General features: G+C 44.9%; 1 long non-coding RNA gene across 2 annotated transcripts; it reads left to right on the top strand.

The window, feature by feature from the left end:
* Nucleotides 1-2,862: 2,862 nt before the first annotated feature.
* On the top strand, nt 2,863-11,064 carry LOC309848151. 2 transcript variants are annotated; one of them, XR_014302860.1, is made up of 3 exons: nt 2,863-3,151; nt 7,850-7,997; nt 10,808-11,064. It is a non-coding gene; the product is annotated as an uncharacterized lncRNA (long non-coding RNA). The 2 variants fall into 2 exon arrangements; XR_014302859.1 differs by lacking the exon at nt 7,850-7,997.
* The last annotated feature ends 2,661 nt before the right edge of the window (nt 11,065-13,725 follow it).

Here is a 13,725-nt window from a genome sequence, read left to right as displayed (position 1 = left end):
TAGGCTCAGGTCATGATCCCGGGGTCCTGGGATCGAGCTCCATGTTGGGCTCCTTGCTCAGCGGGGAGTCTGCTTCTCTCTCTACCCCTTTTCCCTGTGCATGATTTCCTTCACTCATGCTCTCTCTCTCTCTCCCTTTCTCTCAAACAAATAAAATCTTAATAAAAATAAAAAATTATCTCAAATTAAAACCAAACAGTAAATGCTTAAGCACCTCTTCAATTCAGAACTGTTTAATAACACCTCTGGCTAGTGAGCAAGCAAGGGGTACAAAACACTACTTGACTTTAGTCTCCAAGAACCAGACAAGGTAGGAGTTATGAGCCAGGGTAGAAAAGCAGAAGAGTTTATGATCATTTCGGTCACAAAGCCTGTAACGACAAACACGAAGCTTCAGCCCCATTCCCATGATTAGAATCTTGTCCTCTCTCCCTATGTTGAGGAGCAGGAACAAGGCCAAGGCCCTTGCAGAACCGTGGTGCTCCCGACGGAGGCAGGACCTGCATCACCGACAGACAGAGTGCTCCCAGCCACCCACCAGTGCTCCGAGCTTTACGTTCTGCTATTCTTCCCTCTCACATTTATTTGCCATCATGACACACGAGGAAAGAACAATTACACTCAATGTTTCTTATTATTACCATGAGCATTATTGTTACTATTATGTCACTGTACTTTAGAAGAAAAATAATTTGGGTTCAGAGGTGAATTATAGGAATTTGTAGTGTCGTTGTGGGATTATACAGATGAAGGAACCAGGTGCATAAAACAGTTAAGAACTTGGTAGCTTTGTTATACGTAACCAAGTAACATAGAAACATCCAGAAACCTTGGGTCTCACAAGATATGTTAGCCAAGTCACAGTCAGACACTCATGGCTGGTGGTGGACTCTGGAACTAGAGAGATCTGCATTTGGTCCCTGATCCCATCATGTACCCTTTATTATACCCATTTTAAAGATTGGTATAGCAATAGGGCCTACCTAATAGGGCAGGGTAGCTGTGATGTCTGAACGGTTCAGACATGGAAGAATTTAGCACAGTGCCTGATAGGCAGCAAGCCCTCAGGAGAGGTCAGCTACTATCAAACCTTCTGGGAATGAAAAGGAGCGTTCTATCTACTATAGCTTAAATTCCCGAAGTCTTGCAGGATGGAATGATGATTCTTGTCATGTGCCAGAGGTTTCTGTCTGTTGTCTGATTGGATCCTTGCATCAGACTATGTGGGCTCATCGCCTTGAAGCAGAGACCTGAGACTCAGGGGTGGACACTCCATTGTACAGGGGAAACTCGCACTGCATCTGCCGGCTCCGAGGCACCACCTCAACCCACATCAATCAGTGTGGAAAAGGCAAGACAGGACAAGAATGCCCATGGCCGTGGTGTGTGTCATGAGACTCCGAGAAAGGGGACAGCCGTACTAGCTGATGTGGTCAAGAAAGGGGGCCAGGACATAAGCTGGTTGGGAAAAGATGAAAGGATTTGTCTAGATGATGGGAAAGGAGAGCACTCTTTGGTTCCAAGCCCTCACCCTTGGTCAGAGGATGTCTTGTGTGCCCTTGGAAGCCAGGTTCTTCTGTGTTGGCTGAGCTGACAACTGTCCTCTGTTCTGGGCTCACTGCAGCCCTGAGAAAGACTCAGTCAGCGTGAGAAGGGGAACTGAGTCGGGACAGAGAATCACTGCCCGTCTGCGCGGGGCCATCCATCCCTGCTTCCTACTCAGACAGGGGGAGGCCAGGCCCACTTAGGAGCCCCGACACTTGGAGCCAAACTGTGACACAGCATTTATAGCAGAAGCCTGTGGGGAAGCCTGGCCCTGCAGCGCCAACAGCCTTGCTGGGAAGGGCAGACACTGGCCGCGGAGAGGGTGGGAACAGGTAGACTTCTGGAAGGTCTGCCGTCTCAACGATGGCGTTGGGTCGAAGAAGTGGCTGAAGGCTTCCTCCAAAGGAATAAGCGACATGTGATGGAAAAAAAATCTCTGGCCAGCTTTCCAGGAAAGACATGAATATTCATAAAATATTAGAGCTAGAAGGGGATTCAGTGAGTATCATACTCATTTTCCTTATTTTCTTGCTGAGGAGATGGGCTCAAGGGGACAAGAATGACATGCTCAGGCTAATGTACCAAATGGTAAGTCTCTTTCAAGGCTAGGACTTTGGGTTTTTGGGTTTTTAAACCAGCTCACAGCTAAGCTTAGATTGAGCGTGTACCCAAATAATCTGTAGAGCTTATTGAAAATGCAGATGTTTCAAGTCTTCACCTCACATATTCCAATTTAGGGCAACTGGGATGGGGCTCCAGAGTCTTCCTTCATTTTGAGAAAAACAACCTAAGTTCATACGGCCAAGCTCAAACTTTGGAAAAAACTTTTCTCTCTGACATGAAAAAAAATAGTGCCTTTCTAAGTCCTAAGAAAATATTGTAAAGGATGCAAGGACGGATTAGGTAAATATTTTAACAAAATGATAAAGAAGTGGAAAATGGTTCTCTGCAGTGTATTGACTCCTCCCAAAGGCCCCAAAGGCCCCTAAGGCCCGTGCATGTGTGTCAGGGTTGAAATACAGTACAAAGGCCAAGTTCAAACTGCTTCCCTCTCAGGGTGGTCAGAAAACACGTTGACATTTGTCGAGAACTTGGGAACTCCTTACAGTAACCAATGCCCATGGTTACGCAATGAAACATCCTTCCCAATAGCAGCCCCGTAGAAGGGCTTCCCATACGTAGGTCCTCACACTAAAACATAAAACAGTGGTAAATGGTAAGAGGAAGTGCAAAGAAAACTTTTGGAAATAACCCCTTTTTCTTTTGCAAATGACAAAAGGAAACACTCCTTTGAGATCCTCGGTAATTCTGAAAGTACTTGGGTGGTAGGTCCGCTTGAAGAAAGAATGAGGCATCTGGCATGGATTTCTCTTGGTTCCTATGTTCTATCTAAATTTCTTGCTTTCCATTCTGTTTCTAGTGCTCTCCACAGGGAGCAGGGTCATGAGGAATGATTGGAAGCATGGGTTTCGGGATCAGATGGGGGTGTGTTCTCAGCTTGAACCGCCATATTGGTGATCTTGGAGATTCCATCTCTCTGGGTTTGCATTTATCCATGTGTATTTTCAGTGGTGACTCTACGGACACATGAATATGATGAATCCAGGTAAGGCCCAAACCCTTAGCATGCTTTTGACTCTCACATCTTACATCCATCAGCAATTCCTGCAGCTCTACCTGTGTTGTATAGTTTATCTTCTCTGCTCCCTCACCCTGGTCACAGACCATCTTTCCTCACCTGGGCTATTGTAATGGTTTCCAAATTGGTCTCTCTTTTTCTTCCTTTGCCTTGCTCCTTCTGACTTTTCTCAGAACAGCCAGAGCACAACACTCCTTGGCTCAAAACCTCCTCTGGCTTCAGGAAAACCAATCTTACCTATTGTACCTGCAGAATCCCACATATTTGCTCCATCCCCACCCAAAGATGACTGTTCTCATGTCTCACTGCCCCCTCTCTGGCCTGCTCCTTTCAGCTACTCGAGCCTCCTCACTATTCATCAAACATATCAGACTCATTTCTACCTCAGGCCATTTGCACTTCTTGTTTCTTCTGCCTGGATTGTTTTTCCTTCAGATATCAGCATAGTTCACTCTCTCACCTTATAAGTGAGATATTCTCCATGACCCTATTTAAAATTGTGTCCCCACCCAACCCTCCCCACCTTCTTTCCTCACATTTTCCTTTTTTTTTTTTTTTTTTCACATTTTCCTTTTTAAGATAGTGGTTATCACCACGTTTCACATGACAGGTTTTGTGTGTTTGTCTTTTTGGCTGCCTGTTTCCTATCACATCATGGTGAATCTGGCTTGTAGAAGGAATAAATACTTAAATACTTGTAGAAGGAATATATAACCTATAATTATTTTCATTTCAACAAGTTAGATAAGTCAGTAACAGACAAGTGTGGAATCCTTTAAGTGAGAAAGATCTTGAAGAAGTGAGTTTTGTCTGTAAGTTGTTATATGGCATGTCTCACTATTTTCTGACCCTTACTGATTAGCGGAACCTGAAGGCCATAATTACTAACAAGTGATTTGGTGATGACCTTTCTTATTTCTTTTTTAATCTATTGCCATTCATTTGTTCTTTTGTATTTTTCAGGACAGACCAGGTTATATTGCGATAACAAAGGAACTATGAAATTTCAGTGACATCACACTGTAGGCTTCTAACTCACTCATGTCCAACTTGGTGCAAGGTGTGTTCTGCTCCACATGGGTTTCAGGGATTGAAGCTGGCAGAGACTCCACTATGTAGGATTTCTCTGACTCAAGGAAAGGAAGAAAGAGACTACAGGCTCACCCTGGGGCTTTCTGCCTCAGCCCAGAAGTGACACAAGCCTCTTGTGCTCCCATTTAATTTGGAGTGGCTCCCTCTAACTTCAAGGACTCTGTGAATTGTGGTCTCCTGTAGGCACAGAGCAGAAAGGAGAATGAGGACTGCTGAACCCCAGTATTGCCTGGCACTGTTTCAATTCAGTAGAAATTGTTTAGATGCTATATCTAGGACTCACATGCACTAATATTTTGATCCATTTGCTATCACCAAAGTGAAGTATTATAGAAAGAGAACCTTATAAAAAATCAGCAAAAAATAACAATCTTCATAGGTACACGAAACACCAACATCCTTACTCAGTTTAAAATTGTATTTTCCACATATCCCTCTGTGGGCATTATTAAACAAACTTATAATCTTTTAAGTTGTTTTTCTTCTTCATCTTCTACTTAGCTGCACTAAAAGTTCTTCTGCTTCTGTAAATACCAACTACAAAGAATGGCCCCCACCGTGTAGGAAATGGCCCAGGGCGGGAGGGTCTGTGTTCCAGGCTCTATGCAAGGAACGCTCACATGTTGTACCCAACTTAACCCTCACTGCGACTCTGGGAAGGTGACCTTATTTCCCTCTGTGACGTGCTCAGTGGTCACTGAATGACAAGGCAGTCGTGCTGTAACCAAAAGTCAAGTGTCTTGGACTCCAAGAGCTGTGTCCCTTCTAGGACAAAAATGCTAGTGTGGAAGACTTACTTTCGTAAACCAGGCAAAGCTCAACTCCACCAGGCAATGACAGCTCTAACACCAGAAAGTTCGAACAGGAAGAGGCCTGGAAAGAACCATGTTGGTTGGATTTCTTTTTTAAATGAATAATAAATGGAGCTCAGTGAGGGCCAGAAGGGGCCTGGATATTTTTACATACAGTGGGGCTGTTTCTTAAAAACAAACAAAAAGAAACTCTTGCTCAATAACTGCTCAGGCTTACAAAGGATCTCAAACCTACTAATCATTGCCGCTGAGGGTGATATGATTCTACAGGGTAGAGAAATGGGTGAAAGGGGACAGAGAATGTGTGTTGAATCTCCTAACTGTCTATTTTCATTCATTCAACCAAACTATGTGGAGCTCCTGGCTCAGAGCCCACTCCCTCCACCCCATTCACTCCAGTATTTCAAAGGGATGGGATATGCACAGCGGGAAGGAGGGAGAGAGAGTCTCTAGACTCTAGAAAGCTCTGACCCTCTGGTTTCATTCTTGGATTCACCAAAAAATCAGGGTTTTTGTTTGTTTTCATCACTGTGTACTCAAGAGATTCCCCCCCAAATCCCCAGAACTCCTACCCGAATGCTTGATGTCAGTTAAACCGGGAAGTTTGGCTTTTTCTACCCTGTCAGAGGGCATCATAAGGTTCCCTCTTGGAGGGCATTTCTCCCGGAATCTAGGTGTGTGGGAATTCAGCATTGTCCTATCCCCCACCCCCACCCCACAGCCTTGCCTGGTCACCCAAGCGGTACCATGGAGCTCTGGTGGATACTGACTCCCTGATGCTTTAACCTCATTTTACACAGACCAGAAGAATCTGAGAGTCGTCGCCAAGGGTCTGCTGTTATCCTCTCTCCCTAACATGGGGTCTCGTGTTGGGGGGAGCTGTCAGTAGGGATGGAAAGAAACTATGTTCATAGAAGAACTCCCAAGGTCGGTCATCTCCATTGCACGGTGGGTGATGTTGGAAGGTGGTACGGGAGACAGGCTGAGAGCTAGGTGAGCAGACCCCGACATGAAGTTTTCAATCCTTCACTTAAACTCAGGAATGGTGGAAATACGGGGAGCTGCAACACAAACAAAAGCTCTGAGAGTAGCTTGGACCGTTAATGTGCGTGCCGGAGAAAATGGAGAACCTTCCGTGTGGGATCCCAGAGGATAATTCACTTCTGCTGTGATAGATGCTGAAACTTGGAACCTCTGTCCTTCCTATTCCTTTGGGCCAAATCAAACCCAAACCACCTGAGAGAGCGTATGTGGTTCATAGGACTCACGACATAAGGAGCAGATGGGCTGGTCTTGAAACTGACAGCTCAACTTCCTATAAGGAGCGTCTTTGCCCAGAACACAGAACTGTGGAGGCAGTTTTGAGAGGCATTCAGGCGTGGCTTCCTGTGTGTGCCTCCATGGGCAAAGAGGAGGCCAGCACCAGCTGTCCCCTTGCTAGGGACTAGTAAGGGAAACAGGAAGCAGGCAGGTAGGTCTGGCTTAAAGCCTCACCTAAGCAGGACAGGAGCCAGGGGAGGCTGGGAACCCTTTGGGGAGCCCTTTGAGGATTCCTGTGGGCCTCTAACAAGGAGGCCACGAATGTTTTGGCCTGCTTCCCACCCCTAGAAGCCTGCAGCTGGGCAACTGCCTGGCTGCGGAGGACAGGTTGTAAGCAGGGGCCCAGCACACCTCCCGGACCTGTGCACTGTGGTCCTGTTTCTGCTGTGTTGTTCTGCGTGTGATGTTCTTGTTTTGTTAGAGTGTGTGCTTTTTGTTGTTTCTTGAGACCAGATGAGTGCTGGGGGCATCAGGAAGGATGCTCTGTGAGCCGGACTGTGAATCCGTGTGGCAACACATCTCATCAGACCCAAGAAACCAGCCATCCTTAGAAGGGCCTCTAGAAAACCACAGGGCACAGACCCTTGTGATGAGCTCATTTTAGACTTAGAGAAGAAAAGCGAAAAGAAGTCAAAGAGTGTGTTTATAATTCATTTCCTTCCCTTAGTGTTCAGATCTCCCCCAAAATTGGTAGAATTATGAACAGGACTTAGCAGTGCACAATACATTAACCAAACAGCAAGTGCATTGGAAATTCAGCCCTTTGCCCTGATGTCTTCCTTCTGTCCTTCGCATGCAGTCAAGTTTCCTCCCGAACCCTCTCCACTTTCCCCTCGTGGGTCAGAGATAACTTGTTTCTCAGAAATGTAACTCTTGGAAAGGAGAAAGTCTTTCCCAATTCAGCCAGACAGAGTCCTTTGTTCCCATTTAAACTATCTTTTACTTATTGATAAGCACCCGTGTCCCACTGGACAGAGGCTATTAGCAGGGACTTCTCTGCTTCATACTTCCTGGGTACAAAATAACCTTTGGTTTCAAGGCCAAGTCCCATTGCTGTGTGATCTAATGGCTCCTCTCGACCTTGAAAAGCAGGTTGCCTAGTGATTTCTTCTGCAAAATGACAATTTTCTTCTTCATTCTTGAGTGATGGCATATTTACTTGAGCTGTTTGCTCTTCTCCCTTAACATTTTTCCTTCCGGCTTTCTGAGAAGTCAATTCTCAGTACTTTTCCTGCTCCTTTGAAAGCCGCCCCCGCCCCTTTATTTCTCAGGGAACTTCTGAGAGTTTGAGCCTTCTGAGCCTTTGGCCATTAGCAGGTTTCTTTTATGGTCCCAGCTATGGTTTCCTTTTTTATTAGCGTATCTTTTTTTTTTTTTTTTTTTTTTTTGAAACACAACAGGAACTGACACTGGCTTTATTATCTGAAATTCCATTGCACAGGGACTGCTCTCTTTTCCAAGACTTGCCGAAAACACAGATGTGTCCTGGAAATGAAAACAACTTGCTGTGGATTTCACATGAACGTGAAAATGACCACTATCCCATCCTCCGGAGAGGAGAGATTTTAATGGGGAAGAAAAAAGACATGGTCAGTGGTTAGTGGGGCCGCTTCATAGGGCGGAAGGGCTGACCCAGCCGGCGGGGCATCAAAGGCAGGGGAAGGATCTGGCAGCTCAGATGTCTGACTTCGGGAGGCTGGGGCTCTCCCATCCAGCCGTGCTGCCCTCACATTCTGGCTCCTTGCTCTCCCTAGGGGGGCAGGCTGTGACTTGGCTCCCACAGCGGTGGGCTGAATGTCAGCTGGGAGGCACCCCACCGGCACCTTTGCTCTGAACTCCTCTTCCCTGCACGCCTGCACGGGCAGGAGGGGTGATTGAAACCCTAGATCGGGGCTTTCTGCTGGTAAGCAGGGCATCCAGATGGTAGAGCTAAAAACAAATTGCGAGTGTAGACTGGCCTGGCAGCGGGAGAGAGAATGCTTTTTCTATCATTTATAAAAGCCAAAGAGGGGAGAGGGCAGAGGGTGAAGGAAGACTGTGGGATGGGCAGCTGCGGGTCTCATGGGTGCTGGGGCTCTGATCCTCAGGCCACACCCAGACCCCCTTGCAACTCACAGAGGAGGCTCCGTTAGGGGTGCTGGTGGGTATGGTCTGGGAAGGCCCCCTCATAGGGCTCCTAAAAGATGAACAGCATAGAGAAGAAAATGAAAACGAAAAACACTTTATTTGAAAGACTTTAAGGTTTATTATCAAAGCACACTGATAAAGCTGTCTGGGGTGGGGGGGTAGGGGGGAGAAGCAGAATTTTGCTGCATTTCCAGGCCAGAGCCTCTAAAGATTCACCTGACAGTAGTGTCTGTGAAGACACTGGAGCCTCCTGTCTGCTGTGACAGGGGTGACCGTGGCTGGGTCTCATGAGCCCGGGACTGGGGTAAACCATGACTGGGGCTACTTGGAGCAGGAGTCAAGGAAAGCGATGGAGGCCTTCGGGGATGATGGAGAGCAGATCCCGGGTCGGAGCGTGGACTGAGTATGGTGTATATCCATTGCAAAAATCCCTGTTTTGATGGTCCTACTATGGCGTAGGGAATGATACTCCCAGATCAAAGGGTTGTAACGAGGATTGAGTGGAATCGTAAATACGACACGCTCAACCGAGCCTCCGGCACGTAGGAGTGGCTGAGTGCATTTTGGCTCATGCCGTCCGTACTGAGCCAGAAGCATGGTGTGCGTGCCCATGTGCAAATGTGTGTGGGGGCACATGTGTGTGCCTGTGTGTGTTTTGCACGAGTGTGTGCATCTGTGTGTAAAAGGTGGCCAAGATGAGTACAGAATTAGCAATGCCTCTGACAACGAATCAGTGGTTCTCCTGTTTCTCCACACTCTGTGTCAACCGGGGCTGCCGCCAGCCCCTCCTCTGAACATCCACCTCATGTTCTATATTTCTCATGGTCTAGCAAGACTTGAGTAACTGGTCATCTTTGCAGTTTTGAGATGAAAATATCGCATCCTTCAGGCCAGAAATCAGACGTATTCTTTGTAGCTGTAGCCGGAGACTGGGGGAATCCTTTCTGTTGAGTTCACGCTGTCGAGGCTGTCTGAGAGGCGGTGACGCTCCTGAGGAAGCCCCTTTGCCAAGAGGAGCCCCCTGAAGTGGGACGAAGACATCCAGGATTTGGTATTTTTGTGGAGAAATGCATTAATGTGGCTTTTTGTGATTTGGCCTTGGCAGGATGCGGTGTGCCAGAAGGTTCTCTGGTCCAGCTGTGAGGCTGCCTCTCACATGCCTCTCACATGCCCGGGAGTGTGTGGTGAGACCTGGTGCAGCCAGCGCCGAGCGGGTGCAGGGGGACCCTCGGTGGCCAGTCTCAGAGACACCCCCTTCCATGGGTTGGGGAGTGTGCTTCATGCCCACTCACACAGGGAGAGGCCACAACTCCTGGTTTCCAGGGAGGAACACAATGGAACTTACCCCAGTCTTCGGTATGTCTTCTTAGGGGGTTCCTTTGTTTCTAAAACCTCCAGAATGCACACTTCATTCCTCCTCACAATGCTTTCATCTAGATACGTCTATGAGGCTAAGAATAAGAATTCTTTTTTTTTTTCTTTTTTAAGAATAAGAATTCTTGAGAAGCTTCTAGGAGGCTAAGAATGAGAGTTGTTTGGAAACGCAGCAGGACGTGAATATACGTTCTGTTCTCAGCACCGTGTGGAAGATCTCCATTCTGGCTCTGTGTATTGTTTGGTTGTCCTTATATACCATATTTTAAATTAAACTATGAAAGAGCAACAGGTAACAGGCAGAGATGGTCAAACCATGTAATAAAAGCCATCGTTGCTGGTAACTCACTCAGACAGAAATGAGCCCTGGGGCCACGTGCTAAAGCATCAGGCTTCCCTGAATTTTTTCTGTATATTACAGGATCTTGCTCTGAAGGGTCATTGGGATTTACCCAGTTGGGTTCAAGGTAGAACAGTCTGTGAGGAGGCTAAGAGTATAGCATATGCCATTGAGCTCATGGACTCTGAGCCTCTGGGTCAAAATCTGGTTCCTGATCTCTCTGGCCCGAGAAGAACCAAGATAAGGATAACAATAGTATTTGCCTCCGAGGGTTTTACAAGGATTAAATGAGCTCAAATTTGTGAGCTTTATGTAGTGTTTGTTATGACTCAGGACTGTCAGAACACAAGGTAAGAATTTGTTGGAAATGACTCTAACCCATCTCCCACAAGGAGAAATACAAGTCTTCCTATTTCTGTATCTACTTACATACATTGAATATAAAGGCTACACAGTGAATTCCTGCACTCAGCTCCACATCCTTTTCATCGAAAGACTACTGATAACCCTTATCAATCATGACCAGGAGAATAATTTCTTGTCTGTCTTCTGTTCCAGCTCCAGAGGACTCTTGTGTGTCTGTATCTTAGCAATCCATTCCTGCTCCATCAAAATGCTGAAGTATCTGCTTCCTGCTCCAGTATCCCTCCGAGCCACAGCCAGTACCAACATGCAAAAAACACTATCTTTAGGAACTTGACGTTTGATAATGAATTTTCGCAAAAGGAATGATTTCCTGCCAGTTGTCTCCGCCTCTCATTTACCACTGTGTTTCCGCTTAAGCACAAATAAATAGAGTAAAGCAAACGTATAAATGAATGGAAATGGTGGTCCTCTGACTGTGGGTTATAAGAAAGAACACCATGTGCTGCTGTAATTTTGTCACTTTCTAACCAGAGAGAGTTCTGTGGTCATTCTCTTGACCTAATATATGTTCTACCATAATTAGTATACTCTATGTGCTACTTGAAGTTCTAGCAATCTGAGGGACCGCTCCTCCAACCCCAATCTACACAGCATAAGACCCTTCCTTGGTAATAATGTGAAATATGCTTCCCCCTTGGTAAAGGTACTTAAGAGAATTTTTACTTTGCCCATTCACTTCAATGGGAGCCCTGAAGCAGTGGCAAAGTCTATGTGGAAATGTTTGCTTTTTTCTGAATTTTTTTTTTTTTTTAAACAAAGCTCATAGATTGCTTTTATAACTTAAGAAAAAAAGCATTAAGGAGGGGGGAAGAGTGGAAGGAGATGTGACTGTGATCTTGGAGCCACGTCACTGTTGTTACTAACTCACCTTAGCACTAGCAAATGAACAACAGAGCCCAAGTCTGTCTTTGGTGTCAGTGACCTGGGTCTCAATTCTTAATGCCACAGCATAATAGCAATTGATTTTCCAAGTGGCAGCCTGGTTCTCTAATTATGTCCAAACTCCTCCAGGTCAACAATCTTCAGAAAAAGATCTAAACTCTTGAATACTTTTGATATTAGTGTGATTGATGCCTTATGTTTGATTTTTTTATAGACAGAAAATAGAGGATCTATTAAATAAACTTTATTGTGAGTCCACTGGGCTCAGCAGTTAGGATTTAACTGCGTAGACAATAGCTTTGAAAAACGATTGCACTAAAGTATTATCTTACATTTTATCCTATTTTTTACAAGAGATATTTAGCCAAACATACCCATATAGATCCTCATAGCCATATACATAAGTACTTCCTCAAAAGGTTATGATTATGATTTTTAATAGTACCATATTATACCCAACTTTAGAGGAGGCAATTTCTTATATGCCCAGTGAATTATTAAAACACACTGTTTAAATACAGAAAATGTTATGCTCATGCATATTAAAATTCCTTAGTGGAGTGGGTGAACGTGAGGGCTCTGACATTGAAATAACTGGGTTCAAGCTTGGCTACATCATGGTTATCAATTAGGATCAAGTTCAGCTATCTATAATAGAAAAGTTCAAAAGAATAAAGGCAGAAACACGATAGGAGTTTATTTTTCTTTCAGAGAGAAGTCCAAAGCAGGGCTCTACAGTTATTCACTACCCAGACCCCTTGCTAGCCTCCACATTACACTCTCCAGGGCCTGACCTGCATCCTAAGGTCATAAGGTGGCTGTGGGAGCTCCAGCTACACTATCTGTATTCCAGGCTATGCAATGGAGAAATCAGCAAAAAAGACAAACACCTCCTTTTGAAAAGATTCCCGGAAGTCCCACACAATACCTCCTAATACGCATCATTGTCTAAATGTTGGTCATAGGGTTGTATCTAGCCATAAGGGAGGCTGGGAAATGCATAGTTTTACCAGGTAACAATATAATTTAATATCTTGGGCTGAAAAAATACCCCATCTACTAGTGAGATTATATGGTAGGATTTAAGGAAGATGTCTGATTACTGAAACTCAGCCATTCAAATACAGATTTATTTAGATAAGATGTTCGTGGCCACACTGGAGTCCTGGGATCAGCGTGTATTTGTGGATGAACTTGCAGCCTGTTTTCTGGAGAGCAGCCAATTGTCTTCTGTCTCGTGCCTCACTCTACACTCCAGCCACACTGGGCTACTCTGATGTCTTCACAACACACAGTTTGGTCTCATGCCCCTTTCTTTCTTCATTCACTTCCTCTGTTGGAGATGCCTTCTCCACTCCTAACCTGAGGTTTCCTGGCTAAATTCATCTCATTCTTTAAAATAAAGTTTAAATGCCTCCACTTCCATGAATATCTTTTTGGTCGCATTAATATAAATAAGTCTCTTGGTCTCTTGGCCTCAGGTTACATTTTATTGATGGTTTTATCTCTCATATCACAATTTTGTGTACGTGTCTTTTTATTGTTGTTGTTGTTGTTTTTATATTGTACACCTCTTGAGGGCAAATACTGTCTTAATCATCCTTGTGTCCTTCTCAGTACCTAGTACAGTGGGTTAGTGTATGGGAGGTGCTCATTAAAAACACATTGAATGAACTAGTGGAACATAAAGTAGCGAAGAGAGTGCACTTATTCAGGCAAATAGGATAATATTCCAACTCTAGAAGATGAACTCTCAGAAACTATTTTGATGCAATTCTCTGACATTTAATTGATGCACTTCGACATGTTAAATTTGGTGCAGTTGGTAATAACATTTATGCTAACGGTTTTGGCAAATGGATTATCATATGAACAAATATGTCAACCAACAAGGTCATGGCAAAGTCGGGTCTGAACTTCATAACCATGTTGCCATCCTGTCCACTAAGTTAGCTGCCAGGCTTCTAAAACAACAAAGCAGAAGTGATAAGTCTAGCTTTGGCTTAACTAGTGTGTAATGGGTCATAGTGTCTGTTGCCTGTTCACTTAGACAGACTATGGGAATGAAATTGTGGACTAATAAAGATGTCCTATTTAAATATAGGAGAGGGCATTAAACATCTGAAGCCACAAAGCCTGCTTAAATAAGCACAGAAAACAGTGCCCAG

Source organism: Mustela nivalis (genome assembly GCF_964662115.1).
Source record: "Mustela nivalis genome assembly, chromosome: 14".
Lineage (NCBI taxonomy): Eukaryota > Metazoa > Chordata > Mammalia > Carnivora > Mustelidae > Mustela > Mustela nivalis.
Note: the sequence above shows the minus strand (reverse complement) of the source record. Positions and strands in the feature narration are given on the sequence as shown.